The 14,246-nt window shown below is 58.7% G+C and overlaps 1 protein-coding gene across 2 annotated transcripts in view; it reads right to left on the reverse strand.

The window, feature by feature from the left end:
• ZNF469 (zinc finger protein 469) overlaps nucleotides 1-14,246 on the reverse strand; it is a 182,133-nt gene that overhangs the window by 15,718 nt on the left and 152,169 nt on the right. For both annotated transcript variants that reach the window (XM_048316851.1, XM_048316853.1), the window contains one exon: nucleotides 3,648-3,716. The gene's annotated coding sequence lies outside the window, so the exon portion shown is untranslated. The remainder of the gene's footprint in view (nucleotides 1-3,647; nucleotides 3,717-14,246) is intronic.

Here is a 14,246-nt window from a genome sequence, read left to right on the forward strand (position 1 = left end):
TCATCTCTCTGTTCCCACCTGGAATCTGTCGGGATGAGCACCCAGCACCCCCAAAGCTGCATTAACAACAGTATTCGGGATAGAGAGAGGCGGCTGCATCCCCCCTGCTCCTGCAGGGATGCAGCAGCGCTCCCGGGGGTCCCCTCTCTGCTTCGAGCTCCCGGACCTGAATTCCTCCCCAATTTCACACCCTGCCGAGTGAAACGGATCCGGGGCCGATAGGGTCGGAGCCGAGCGTGCCGGCTCCGCGGCCAAAGCTCACACGCGGCCCTTTGGCACAAAGGGCTCTGCTGGGAAAACAATGCCCCACTTATGCCTCAGCCAGCCACAAGTCCAGAGCCCGTTCGCTGCTGTTTAAATTTGCAAAGGCTCCTTGCCAAGATAAAATACCCAAGGCCAGCGCTCGCTACATTATCACAGTCGGGCTTTTCAGCCACATAAAGGAGCCTTTTTTTGTTTTTGCGAGGGAAAGGCTCGTCGGTGTGGCTGGAAAGCTGCGGGATTTGCATGGCAAGGGCTGGGGGGGCCGGTGCTGAGCGCCAGGAGACACAAACATCCTGCTCCCCGTGCTGGCAGAGGGACGGGGATGGGGACAGCAGGGCTGGTGGCACGAAGGACTGCCCCACTGATGATGGGACCCACGGCCTGCTGGTGGTGGCAGAGCCTGGGCAGGAAATGGGTGTGAATTTACTCCATGCAAATCACAGATGGTGTACAGATAGAAGGGCAAGGTGTAAAATCGGGATTTGTTCGCCAACCCCTCCCTGCCGGGGCTTGGGGACCCCCTGTCCCTGCATGGGGGTTCCTCCCACTGGCTGTGGCCACGGGGATCACTCTGAGGTGGCCCAGCAGCCCTGGGAGCAGGGAAATCCGGGGCCTCATGGGGCTCCGATGGGGCGATCGATAAGGAGGGCTGGGCGTGCCCGTTTAAAGTGATATTCCCCAGGCAGCTCCTGCATCCATCCCCCGAGGGGTTATGGATCCGGCACAAGCACAGTTCACCCGCTGCGGGATGGGAAACCCAGGGAAAAATGCAAATAGGAACAATTCTATCTGGCTTTTACAACCCCAGCCCTGCCCTCAGGAGCTGGCTCCTCCATGGGTTACCACTGGCATCACCTCTTGGATTTGGACATTTCAGCTCCTGGAAGAGGAACTGGAAAGGGACGGAACGAAGGCAGAGGGAGTTGGGGTTTAGAAAACCCCCATGTGACGTTCATTGCCAGGCTGCCCGGGCGCAGGGAGAGCGATCCCACCTGCGCTCGTGTGCCCTGCCGGGGCTCGGAGCATCCTCCCGCTCCGGGGCCGACCTGGGGCCACCCACAGCCCCCTGCAGCCCCTGTGCGGCTCGGGGACAGGGGACACGGCGGGCAGCGATGGCACAGCCTGGCTGGCGAGGCAGAGCCGTGCCTGGCGCTCCGCGGGGCAGGTCCCGTCCTGCCGGGAGCCCAACGTGCCGGGCGGGTTGTGATTCACCGCCCCGGCCCCGGCACCGCAGCCAAGCGGCTCCCGGTGCCTTCGGAGCTGGCTGTGCCCACGGGGCAGAGCTGAGATGAGGGTCCCTGAGCACCTCAGAGTTTCCCAATCCCTGCAGGGTGCAAATCCCAGGGGACCACAGCACCCCCAGCACGGATAAAGACTCCTTCCCATGAGAGAAAAGCTGGAATCCCACCAGCAGCTCATGCGGGACACCCTGTAGGGGCCACACCGTGGTGAGGGGACCACCGGATGCCCACCACAAGCAGGGCAGCGACAGGGGCAGCGTCTCCCCGGGGCAAACTCCCCACTCTGGTGGAAACACAGCCAGGAGGGAACAGAACGGAAAAAGCCAAACATCCCACAAGGAAACCCCACAGCTGCCGGGGGAAAGGAGAGGCTCCGGCACAGGGAATTACTCCTTCCCATGGCCGGCAGAGGGGGGATGGCCTCGGCGGGGCCTGGCAGAGCCGGGTTCAGCGCTGGGCTCGCCCTCTCCCCGGCCTGACCTTGGCGGGTCGGTTACTCGCGGTGACTCAGCTCCATCTGGAAATCAGCCCGATAACGCTGCCCCCGCCTATCGCTCCTGTATCGCCTGAGCTGATTAGCCGGGCAGGGACTGTTCCTGCTCTGCCTCTGGACAGTGCCCAGGGCAGCCCTCCTGGGGCCGGGACACGTTCAGGGGTCGGGGTGAGGGGCTCTGCTCGGGGTGGGGTCCCGAGGCTGCGGCTCCGGTCGGGGTTTGGCCCAGGTGAGCTCAGAGGCTGCTCCTGCAAGGGGAATAAACCAGCCCAGGATGGGGCTCTGTGACAGGGACAGGACCCAGGGAGCGGCTGGAGCTGGGCCAGGGCAGGATCGGGTTGGAGATCAGGGAAAGGCTCTTCCCCCAGTGGGTGCTGGGCACTGCCCAGGCTCCCCAGGGAATGGGCACGGCCCCGAGGCTGCCAGAGCTCCAGGAGCATTTGGACAGCGCTGCCAGGGATGCCCAGGGCGGGGTTGTTGGGGTGTCTGTGCAGGGCCAGGGCTTGGATTGATGGTCCTGTGGGTCCCTTCCTGCTCAGGATATTCCAGGATTCCATGGGGCTGCTGCTATCGCTGTGGGGAGCGCGGCAGCCCGGCCCAGGGATCAGGGACAGGTGTGAGAGTGGGTGCTGGAAAAAACTCAGGATGCCAACTGGGTGGCATCAGCCAGGGAAATGCCCTTCGCTGTGCTGGTGGGAGGGAGATGGGTGGGGGCAGAATTCCAGTGCTAAAGGGGCTCCAGGAGAGCTGGAGAGGGACGTGGGACAAGGGATGGAAGGACAGGACACAGGGAATGGCTTCCCATGACTGAAGGCAGGGTTAGATGGGATATTGGGAAGGAATTCTGGGAAGGCTCTGGGTGACAAAGGGCAGCCAGGAGGGGACCCTGGGGTCCCTGAGATGGCAGGAGCTGCCTGGAACAGGTGGAAGCTGGGCAAAAATATCCAAAAAACCCAAATGAACTCCTCAGACGCAGGTTGGGTGATAAAAGAGTTTCACAGGGCGTGGAGAGGCAGGAGGGGGAATGGCTTTAAAGTGAAAGAGAGGAGGTTTAGATGGGACATTGGGAAGGAATTTCTGGCTGGGAGGGTGGGCAGGCCCTGGCACAGGGTGCCCAGAGCAGCTGTGGCTGCCCCTGGATCCCTGGCAGTGTCCAAGGCCAGGTTGGACAGGGCTTGGAGCAGCCTGGGACAGTGGGAGGTGTCCCTGCCCATGGCAGGGGTGGATGAGCTTTAAGGTCTCTTCCAACCCAAATAATTCTGGGATTCCATGAGGGTGTCCCATGGAGAACCCCCTGGCTCTGTGGGCTTTCAGTGGCTCCACATGACACGAGGGTGACTCTGGACACACTTTGTCCCCAAAAAAAGGCTTTTAACTCCTGCCTAAAGGACTGAAACCCCTCCCAGACGGATCAATCCGACCCAGCATGGTTTTGTCTGGAGCAGGGGAAAATCCCTTCCCTTGTGAGCTGGCCCCTTCTGCAGGCCCTTCAAACTCCCTCCCTCTTGCCACTGAGCAGCTGCAGGGCCAGAAAAGGTCCCTGAGTATCCCTGCAGCCAGAGGCATTCCCAGAGCCCATCTGGGATGGGGAGGAAAGAGTCTGGCTCCCAAAAATAGCATCTGAGCCCGTGCTGTCAGCTGGCCCCTACCTTGGCACCCTCCGTGCTCAGCTACTGCCGGGACTCACTTTCACCTCCCATGAAAAATGAATTTCTTGGCTGCAATGAAAGAGAAAAATATGTCAGGAATCTGTCTCTGGGTTGGCCGTGGTGCCGCGGCGTGCGGGGAGCGCTCAGCGCCAAAAGGGGGAATTCCACCCCAAAAGTCCCATCCTGGCCAGCCCCAGCCGGGTCCCCCGGGTGGGTGGCTTTCACTGGGTGTGATGGGAGCGAGGAAATGGAGGAGATGGGATCCCATCCCCCCGTCTGCTGCATCCCAGCTCCATCCCTGCATCCCGCTGGGGTCCTGCGGAGCCGATGCCATTGGGGGCTCATCCCACCCATGGTCAGGATACGGCTCCAAGAGGCAGGAAATGATGGAGGAGGAGGAAAGGGGAACTGAGGACGGCCAAAGCCCAAACCCCAGCCCTGGGCATGCTCCAGGCACAGGGAGCTGCCAACCTCTCCCAGCCGGGCCTGATCCCACGTTCCTGTCCCTGCCATTCCCAACCCTCCCTGCCCCCCACAGGGAGCTTTTCCCCAAGTTTGGGTAAAGATGGGGATTTTAAGGGCTCGTTGTTACCTCCTCCCCTGCCAGCCCCAGCTCCAGCCTGGAGTTCACCCCCGTTTGAAGAAGAAAACATGGATCACATCCCGACAAATCAAACCCTCCTCTGTGAACCCATTTCCCGGGCAGACAGAGAAATGCAGGATCAGGGCTCTGTGGGAGCATCACATCCAGAGGGATGGGACACCTTCCTTGCCAGCCCAGGTCCCTGCTTGTCCCCAGGGAGGGAGGCTGGGAGTGGGGACTGCGGCTGCTCCAAAGGGGCAGAAAAACTGGGAGATGGCTGGGCTGGAGCATCCCTTGGGAAGAAACCACAGTGGGAAAGGAGCCAAGACTCGGTGCTGAGAGCATGAAAAGAACCTTGGAAGAGGCTGGGAAAGATTCTGGGGATGCAGACACACTCAGGGATGGACAAAGGGACACACGGACGCAGGGAGACACAGACAGGGATACACACAGGGACACACGGACACGGTCCTGGATGTTCTGGTCTGGCTGTGATTTCCAGTGGATTTTTCTGGCCCAGGAAAGCTGGAAGGTTGTACAGAAAGTTTCTTTCCTGCTCACAATGATCCAAAATCGGTTTGCTGGATCTGAGCAGCTCTGAATCCCCAACCTGGTGAGGATCCAGCTTTTGCTGGGGATGCAGATTTTGCAAAGAGTCCTAATCCTTCCTCGGCTTGGCATGCAAAGTCACGGAGGGGGAGGAAAAGGAGGAGAAGGAGGACAGACTGAGCCTGGCAGCTCCCGGGGCACCCCACGGGATGTGGGGGTGTCACCAGCCGCTGTCACAAGCCAGTGTCTCGGCTCCGTGCCCAGGTTCCCTTCCCAAGCCCCAGGCGCTTCCAGAGGAGGCTGCACGTCTGGGATACAGCATGGGCGGAGGTGGCTGGGATGGGGGGAGGGGAGGAGACCCCGGGTACGGCCCGGCCCCAGCCGGAGGCCATCCCAATCCCAAGGGATGGATGGATGGATGGATGGATGGATGGATGGATGGATGGATGGATGGATGGATGCCTCAGGGGGAGCTGGCAATTCCCTACTCTGGGAGCTGGGTGCCAGCTACGAACGCTCGCTCCGGTCCCATCCCATCCCCGCCAACAGCACCGGCGCGTTTTCCGAAGGAAATAGGATGGCTGGAGATAGGGAGGGGCGAGGCGCTGCCAGGGGTCAGCTCCGCTTCTCCTCGCCCATCACGGAGCGGGAAAAGCAGCTGGGATGTGCCAGGCGGGGCCGGGAGCTGCCGGGTTGGAGCCACCGCAGGGAAATCCGGGTTGGATCCACGCATCCTCCACGGGGGAGCCGGGGCAGAGCCAGGAGCTGCATCCTCCTGCGCTGCTTCCGAGTGAGAGGCAGCTCCCAAATCCCCACCAAATCAGGGCTGCTGTGTTTTGATGCCCTTCAGAGCGTCTGCATCCCTAAAAATCCAGAGGCATCGGACATTTGAGAGCTCCCGGGCCCGGGGCTGCGCTGGGTTTAATCTCCCTGGGGATCAGCAGCGGGGCTGGGGCTGACAGCAGCATCTTTGTGGGGCTGGAATAAAGCCTGACTTCTTGTGCCATTTATTTAAGGAATATTAATCTTTCATTTTCCTTCTAAATGCCCCTGTTTGCTGAGGACCTATCTGTTACCTAAGTGCTCCGATAAATCTTCGAAGGTAAAATTACATGTTGGATGCTGCCAGAAGGGTACATTTAAGAATACTTCCTAAATTATCAACTGCATTAATCTTAATTACTTGGGTAAAAGTAGAGTCTGGCATTAGGGTGGACTAAATTGAGCGGGTGTTTGTTTGTCTTTATCATATCGCATATTTGAGATCATTTCACAGAGCCCAGATAAAAGAGGCAGCGAGGGGCACAGCGGCTGCCTCACGGCAACGACGGCTCTGGGTGACAAAGGGCAGCCAGGAGGGGACCCTGGGGTCCCTGAGATGGCAGGAGCTGCCTGGAGCAGGTGGAAGCTGGGCAAAAATATCCAAAAACCCCAAATGAACTCCTCAGACGCAGGTTGGGTGATAAAAGAGTTTCACAGGGCGTGGAGAGGCAGGAGGGGGAATGGCTTTAAAGTGAAAGAGAGGAGGTTTAGATGGGACATTGGGAAGGAATTTCTGGCTGGGAGGGTGGGCAGGCCCTGGCACAGGGTGCCCAGAGCAGCTGTGGCTGCCCCTGGATCCCTGGCAGTGTCCAAGGCTGGGTTGGAATAACCTGGGATAGTGGGAGGTGTCCCTGCCCATGGCACGGGTGGAAATGGATGAGCTTTAAGATCCATTCCAACCCAAACCATTCCACGATTCCCTGATAAAATTGGAGGGCTTGGTGTCCCTCAGGGTGCTCCCTCAGTGTCTGAGGGTCCACAACTGAAATTAAGCGGGGGTTGAAGCGCTCCCTTTCCTTGGACAGGTTAAACATTCCTGATGGGAAATGTCCCCATCCCCAGGGCTGCCTCACCTGGGCACATTCCTTATCCAAGAAGGAATTTCCAGAAGCCGAAAGGGAGGGTTTCCCTCTCTCTGGCTCCCTTTTGTTCTAAACATAAGGAAAATTTGTGCCTGGGAACTCTTGTGCACAGGATGCTGAGGGGAGCTGCTGGCAGGAGGGGAGAAATGATTCCGTGCTGCTGGAGATGGGGATAAAGGATGGATTTGGGAGAAGGGGAACTCAGAGGCCACACCAGGACCATCCACATCCTTGTCTGACCCCTGGGCATCACCAGGGCATGACCTGTGATCCCCTGTGATCCCACATTCCCTCACCTCACTCTCCCGGGATCAGGCCCCTCTCCGCATTTCCCTCCCAGCCTCCCGTGACCCCCCCAAAAAAGGGAGAAAAAGGCCAGAAATCCCGGGCAATGACAGCATTCCCAGGCCAATCTCACATTTCCTTCCTCCCGGCAGAGCCTGGGTCTGCTCCAAGCTCCCGCTCCCAGCCCTGGTCAAACGGGGACAGGAAACCTGAGAGCAATGAGCACATCCCGGGATTTTCACCCAAGCCTCATTTAGCTCCTTGTCCTTTTGGCATCCTGCTCCTCTCCTTGGGAGCGGCTGCTCAGGGCTGGGGGTGGTTCTGCCTTTGGGCTCACACCCACGGATCACTGACAGGAATTAACTGGCTCCCTGCAGTTAAACATCCCTGGCTTCAGCTGGGGTCAGGGGATGAACAGGACCACGAATCCAGAAATTCCTCGGGGTGCTGTGAGCCCCTGGAGTGGGACAGGGACAGAGGGAGCCACTTCCCTGCAGGTCTCATCCTGCTGTTGGCTGTTCCCAGGGACGCAGGTCCTGCTGCGTCCTGACACAGAGGGAGCAGCAGCTCCCGGCGGATCCAGGGCAGGGCAATCCCAGAGTTCTTCCCCAAACTGCTCGGGCTGCAGGGATGCAGAGGCCCAGAGACCCAGACACAGCTGGGATTCGGCTCATGGAGAGGGCAGGATCTCCCCTGGGGCTTGGATGGACTGTGGGAAGCACAAGGAGCACGGGAAGCACACGGATCATCACGGCCCAGAGCAGCAGCCCCAGCTGGGATGCTCTGAGCCCACCCACCAAAGTGGCTTGGATGATCCTGTCATCCCAGAATCCCGGGATGAGCCAGAGCCCATCCCTGCAGACTCTGTCCCCATCCCAGGGGATCCCCCCTATCCCAACGCTGTCCCAGAAAGCCGGGATGCTCCCGTCCAGCCTGAACCAGTTCCCACAGGATCTGATAGGAGGAGGCTGCTGCCAGATTTGGGGGCTTTTAAGCTGTCAACTTTCCTATAGTTATTAGCAATGTTTTCAATCAGTTCTCCTCTGAAATTTGCTTCGGAGAGACAAGATTAATGAGCATTTCCTTTGGGGATTTATTGCACTGTTAATTATTCTCTGCCAGAAATTTGGTGCAGAATATTATCAGCTTTTTTTTTTTTTTCTTTTCAATTAAAAGTGATTATAATTTGCTCTCCATAAAAGCAAAGTGGATTTCAAATAAAAATATAATAGCCCCCCTTTCCTGATTAAGTATAATAGTCAAGTGATGGAGATAAGAGTAGCCGGTGGCTCCGGCAGGCCACGTTGTGCAGACACGAACTTGGGCCCCCCCCGGCAGCGCTTCCATCCCTGCTGGGGTCCAGTTTTTTTGGGATAACGGGATTCAGAGAGGCCAACTTGTAATTTATGGAGTTTTCCTGCAGAGGGAAGCAAAGGTGTCTGAAAGGAGCCGCCCGCGCCGCGCCAGCTTTGGGCAGGGGGTTCAGGGAGGAGGAGGAGGAGGAGGATGGGGATGGGGAGAGCCGGGGGTGCCGCTCCTTCTCCCAAATAACGCTTGGCTGCAGTTTCAGAGGTCGGGAGATGCTCTGGGGGATATCAATCCCGCCGGGAAGGTGTTGGAAGGAGCCACAGTTTCTCCTTTCACGGAACAAACGCGCTTTGCAGCAGGATCCGAGCAGGGCCAGCCCTGGAGAGGGGGCTCCGTCCCCTCGCTGCCCCCCGGGCTGTTTGCTCTGCCCAGCAGACATTCCTCGGGTGGCTCCCGAATGCGAAACATCCCGAAAATGCTGCGAGGACAAACCCGGGCTCGGTGGGGGCCGGATCCGATTTCACCGGAGCGCGGGGTGGGGGAGGCTGGGGTGGGAGCAGCCCCACGCGGGGCTTTGCTGGAGAACACTCCCGGCCCAGTCCCCTGCCGGGCTGGCTTTAACCCCAGGCTGCCTTTAACCCCAGGCTTTAACCCGGGCTTTAACCCCAGCTTGGCCCTGCAAAGCCCCGCTTCTCCCCTTGGCTCCGGGAAGCGAAGGAGAAGTTGAGCTAAGCCCAGATTTGGGCTGGGAGATGCCCCGTGCTGAACGGGGAAGGGGCAGATTTGGGGAATCCCTGGTGGGACGTGCGTGGCGTGGCCCTTGGGTGCTGCCTGTGTCCCTCTGGGGGTGACAGGGTGCTGGTGCTCCAGCTGCCACCTCTGCCGAGCACATTCCCAGTGCTGGCCGCACGCCAAAGGGGATGCAGAGGCTTCTCAGGGAAGGGAACCGCCCCCCACAGAGCAGGGAATTTGGGGGTTTCCCCTCCTCTAGGCTCCCCCTCCCAGCCGTGGGGCTGGGATGCTCCATGGGTACCACATCCCGTGGGAGCTGCACCGATGGGAGACGGGAGCGGAGCTGTCGGGATTTTGATGGAGAATGACTTGGTTTGGCTTCCTCCAGCTGGAGCTGCTGCCTGAAGCCAAAGTTGCCCTCACCTCGCACGGTGTTTCCCTGGAATTCACGGCTCTTGGAGGGCAGGATGGATGTGCCACGCAGGGAGAAGTTTAGGAAAGGGATGGATTCTCAGACTCAGCATCACCAGGGCACCCTCTGTGCTCTGCCACATCTGAGCTACAAACCAAACCGGGGGCAGGGCAGAGCCAGGGCGGGGAAAACTAAATTTTGGGAAGCAGAATTCCCAAAACCTGTCCTGCTGCAGCCCCCGCGGCCCCGCTGGCTGCGGCCGCCGGCGCTGAGCGATGCTCTCTGTTCTCCACGGGAGCAGCAGCGCCCGGGGCCAAGAAAAACGCCCGGAGCTATAAAAAGTCTGGGGAACAGAGACACATTCATGGACAACTTCAAGGATGCCGCTGCAGCCGGGCGGGATCCAGGGAGCAGCCCCGGCCGGGAGCAGCGGGACGGCTCCAGCCCCGGGCAGTGCCAGCCTGGCCCCGGTGCCCGCCAGCCTCACCCAGCCGTGCCAAAGCCCTGGAAAAGCGGGATGGGATTGCACAGCCCGCTGGTGCATCCCGGGTTTGGGGGTGGGGAGGAGCTGCGCTCAGACCCTGGCGCGTTTTCCATCGGTTTTCCCGGCTCCCTCCAGCCCCTCTCCGGCACCGAAGCCGGGTCAGGTTTGTTCGCAGGTGCTGAACACGAGCCCGGCACATGCCTGGAACTTCAAAGGGCCAGGAATGAAAACCATCCCGCCGAGGGATTTCCAGCCCTTCCTGCTGCTCCAGCTGCTGGGTGGCAGATGTGGGACACGGACACATCCCTGCGCTCCAGCCACGAGCCATCCTGAGCTGGAGAAACCCCTCAGTGCCGCTTCTCCTGCTTCTTTTCCTGCTTTTCTGCTTCCCCAGGCCCCATCCGTGCACGAGCGAGGCCGGATAATGCCAATATTCATGGCGCAGACAAATCCAGGCTCTGTTTGCTCCCAGGAATGTTTTCTCCAGGGACGCTCCAAGTGACAAAATCCCCTTCCTCATGCTGCTGGGTTTTTCTTTCATCAGGCAAAAAACAAAATGAGCCAAGGGTTGAAGAATGGCATCCTGTCAATATTTTCCTTCTGCTGGTGCTGAATGAGCTGGAAAAGCTCTTGGAGTCCAAGCCCATTCCTGCTGTGTTGGTCCAGGTACCGCTCCAGGACAACATCCCTCTTGTTAGGGATGCAAAGCAAGGATTGGGAATTTCCCTTCTGCTTCGGGATATGGTTTTCAGGCAGAACAGGGGGATTTTAAAATGCTGTTTCAGAGTGAGGAAAGGACGCTGCTGCTCTTCCTGCAGCTCCCAGTGCTGCCTCCCAGCACTGAGGGATGCTGCTGGAAGCACAGAAATGAGGGAATCTGGGAATTTCCCCCAGCCTGGGGTGGGCAGCACCACCAGGGAGTGGGATCCATGTGACTCATCCCTTTCCTCATCTTCAGCCGCTGAAGGAGGAATGAAAGAACCCAGCCCTCTGGGAGTCTGGAGAAGAAGGGATATTTTTATATCCTGGCTGGAAAACAGAATTCTTCCCAACAGTGACAATTAAAAAAAATAAACATTAAAAAAAGGAAAAGGGTGAAAGTCACTCATTGGAGGTTTCTCTCCAGCCCCTGGATGCAGGGAGGAGAGGGATGGGGGTCGGGACATCACTCCCTGTCTGACAGGCCACACTCATCCCAGGAATATTTGTCCTGTCCGCAGAAAGAATCCCAGACAATACCTAATCCCGTGGACACCGGAAAGGATTCCTTTCCCTCAGCCCTTCAGCAATGCCCAGTGCTAATGCAACACCACCAAACCCCACATATTTTCCCAGTGAATTCACAGACCAAGAGCATTTTTTCCTTCACCTGGAGATTTAAAGCTCTGGGAGGAGATTTTTGCAGGGAAAACTCGTGTGGGATCCTCATCCCGGCAAGGGGATAAGGAATAACTTCGTGCATCTCTCATCTGTGCTGCTCCTTTCCCTCCCTTTTCCAGCCAAAGGCTGCAAGTAATAATTTTCCCACATGGAGCAGGAGCTGCTGTAAAGTGGCTGCTTCTCCCATTAAAACCCCGGCTGCTGCTGGATTTTGGGAAAGGGGGTGTTGGGGAAGGGCCTCCCTGTGAGGTATCACTTTCCCCCGCTGCTTCCTGCCCAGCTGATCCCACACAAACCTGCCTGTGTGATGGAAAACATTCGGGATCTGGGACACGTCTCCAGCCGAAAACACAGCCTGGGTTCAGCTTCCCTCCCCTGCTTCCGACACATCCTCCTTTTGCCACAGAAAGTGGCGTTTATCCCGGGATTCCTCCAAGCCACGGGGTGAGAAAACAGGGAAAACACTAAACCTGGGTCTGGGTGTCTGCCTGCCGGGGCTGTGCCCACACTCCCCATCGCCTGCGGGCACAAAAGTGCCCCCAGAGCCATCGGAGCCGCTTGGGGATGCTGCGGGATGATCCCAAAGAAACCAACCCCACGAGCCAGAGGGAAATGGATTCACCCGCGTGGGTTATCCCAAAAACCAGCTGAGCTGGGGACACTGACAGACAGCAGGAGGACAACTCCCTCCTGGCCATGTCCGCTCCCAGCGCATCCCAGCATCCTGACCCCCAGCCCGGCTTTCCAGGCACCCTTTAATCTTCCCGGCCGCTGTTTCCAAACTGAGACTTGCAGGGATTGACCAGGGCAGGACCTCCCCGGGTTGTTTTGTTGTTGTTTTTTTTTTTTTTTTAAAGCTGCTTTGCAAAAAAACCCATTAAAAAGAGGAAAAAAGAGGGAAAAGAGGAACAAACGCTGCCCCGGGAGCACGGCGGGGGCTGCGAGGGCTCTGCCCGGGCAGGGCTTGGGGGTTGCTTTTCCCTTTCATCCCATGCCAGGCTTCAGCCCAGGGTTTAGACGGTCAAATCCAAGAATCCCTGGAAGGCAGGGCTTGGCGCGGCGGGGCCGCAGCTGCTGCCTTTCCCCGCTGCTGTAATTACGGCCCCAAACTTAGAAAGCAGCGGAAGAGCCGCGTGTAGCGCTGCAATTAAGAGGCTCTTTAATTGCGGGGCTTTGTTTTCCTCTGCCCGGCTCCAGCTGCCAACGAGCGGCTGAGCACCGGGAGCGCAATCCCGGGAATTGCAGCTCCGCGGCATCCTCGGAGCTCGGGGGACAACAGCTTTGTCCCCAAAGGTGACCCTCGGGTCAAGGGCAGAGCATCCAGAGCATCCAGCTGGGAATGAGCAGCCAAAATCCAGCTCTGCTCCATGCAAGGAGGTTTTTTTTGAGGAACAAACGTTCCCCTCTCCCTGGGACTCCCCTTCTCCCGCTGGAGAGGCCTCTGGAGCAGCCAGGAATGATTTCAATGGATCTGTGTGTGGGAATCAGCAGCAGCCGTGGAGAGGACATGGAAGAGCTGTTGATTGATATCCCAGTGCCCCATGGATGCTCCCATAAATCTGCTGCTTCCTAAGGCCGGGCGGGAATGGGAACAGCTCCGCTCGGCTCCGCTTTATCCCCTCACTGCCTGACTCATCCTCGGAGCTTTTCCTGTGGAAAAGGAATGGATGTCACAGCCAGCAGACTGGTGTCGCATCAGGGATGTCACGGCACCCAGCAGGAATGGTGCCACCACCAAATTCAGCATTGGCTATGGAAAAAATGGGGATCCAAGGGGAAAAATCCCAGTTGTTCCCAGCCTGACACAGGCAGCTGCACATTGGCCTGGGCAGAGCCTCCTCTTGCCCACAGATGTTGCCACATCCTTGGGTTCAAGCTGGAGCAAAGCTTCCCGAGATTCCCAGCAGCTCTGTGAGAAGCTTCCATGGATTTATCCACCGGGAGAAGGGATGAGCAGACCTGGAGCACATTCCCCGTGTTGGGAGCCTGGCTGGTGCAAAACAGACAGAATCTGGGATCTCCAGCAGGACGGCTCCAGGGTGAAGCAGTGCCCCGAGCAGGGATGAGATGCTGAAATTTGAGGTTTAAAATGCGGGAGCAGATTTGGGGAGCAAAATGGGAAGAGCTTCGTGTTCCCACCAGGACTGGGGTGTCCTCCAAGCCTCTCCCTTCGAAATGCATGGACATGGTGACTCAACTCTCCCATTCCATCACTGCAATCCCAGAATCCAGTATTGGGAGCTGGCAATGGGGCTGGGCATCCTCCAGTGGCCAAAGCTGAGCTTCCCAGTGCTCCCAGTGCTCCCAGTGCTCTCAGTGCTCCCAGTGCCGGGACCCCTCAGCTCCCCCGTTCAGAGCCAGAGCTGTGCCGGAGGGGCCGGACACCTCCCTGCCCCGGCAGGAAGGGACTCCTCGTGTTTTCACAGCTGACACCGGGGCTGGGGAGGATTCCCAGAGCTCCAAGGAGGAGGAAGCGCGGCACAGGAACCCCAAGGTTGCTGCACCTGGGCTGGGGGCGGCCCCGCTCCCGGGGGGCACACGGAGGGCACAGGAGCTTCCAGGGATCAGCTGCTGCTCCAAAGCCCTGCGGAGCTCTGACGGGAACGGCAGCATCCCTGGGAGATGCTCTGGCGAGGTGTCCACAGGGAGAGCTGCTCGAGGCCTGCAAAGCTCTCCAGAAGCTCCTGCGGGATCACTTGGAAGAGGAGCAGCCAGAGCCTGGCACTGTCCCCGTGGTGTCCCTCAGTGCTTTGTCCCGGGATGTGTCACAAGCTCCTGTCAGGGAGGCTCCCTGGAGGTGGGGATGGAGGGGATGTGGGAGCTGGGATGGCACCGGGGACAGGCACGGAGGGAGGGACGTCCCAGCAGAGCCAGGGCTGTGCAGCAAGGACGACATTTGGGAAAACTCCTGGCCCTGCAGACAGCTCCTCCCTTCCTGCAACGACCTCTCCATAAAGCCCCC

Source organism: Corvus hawaiiensis, chromosome 12 (assembly GCF_020740725.1).
Source record: "Corvus hawaiiensis isolate bCorHaw1 chromosome 12, bCorHaw1.pri.cur, whole genome shotgun sequence".
Lineage (NCBI taxonomy): Eukaryota > Metazoa > Chordata > Aves > Passeriformes > Corvidae > Corvus > Corvus hawaiiensis.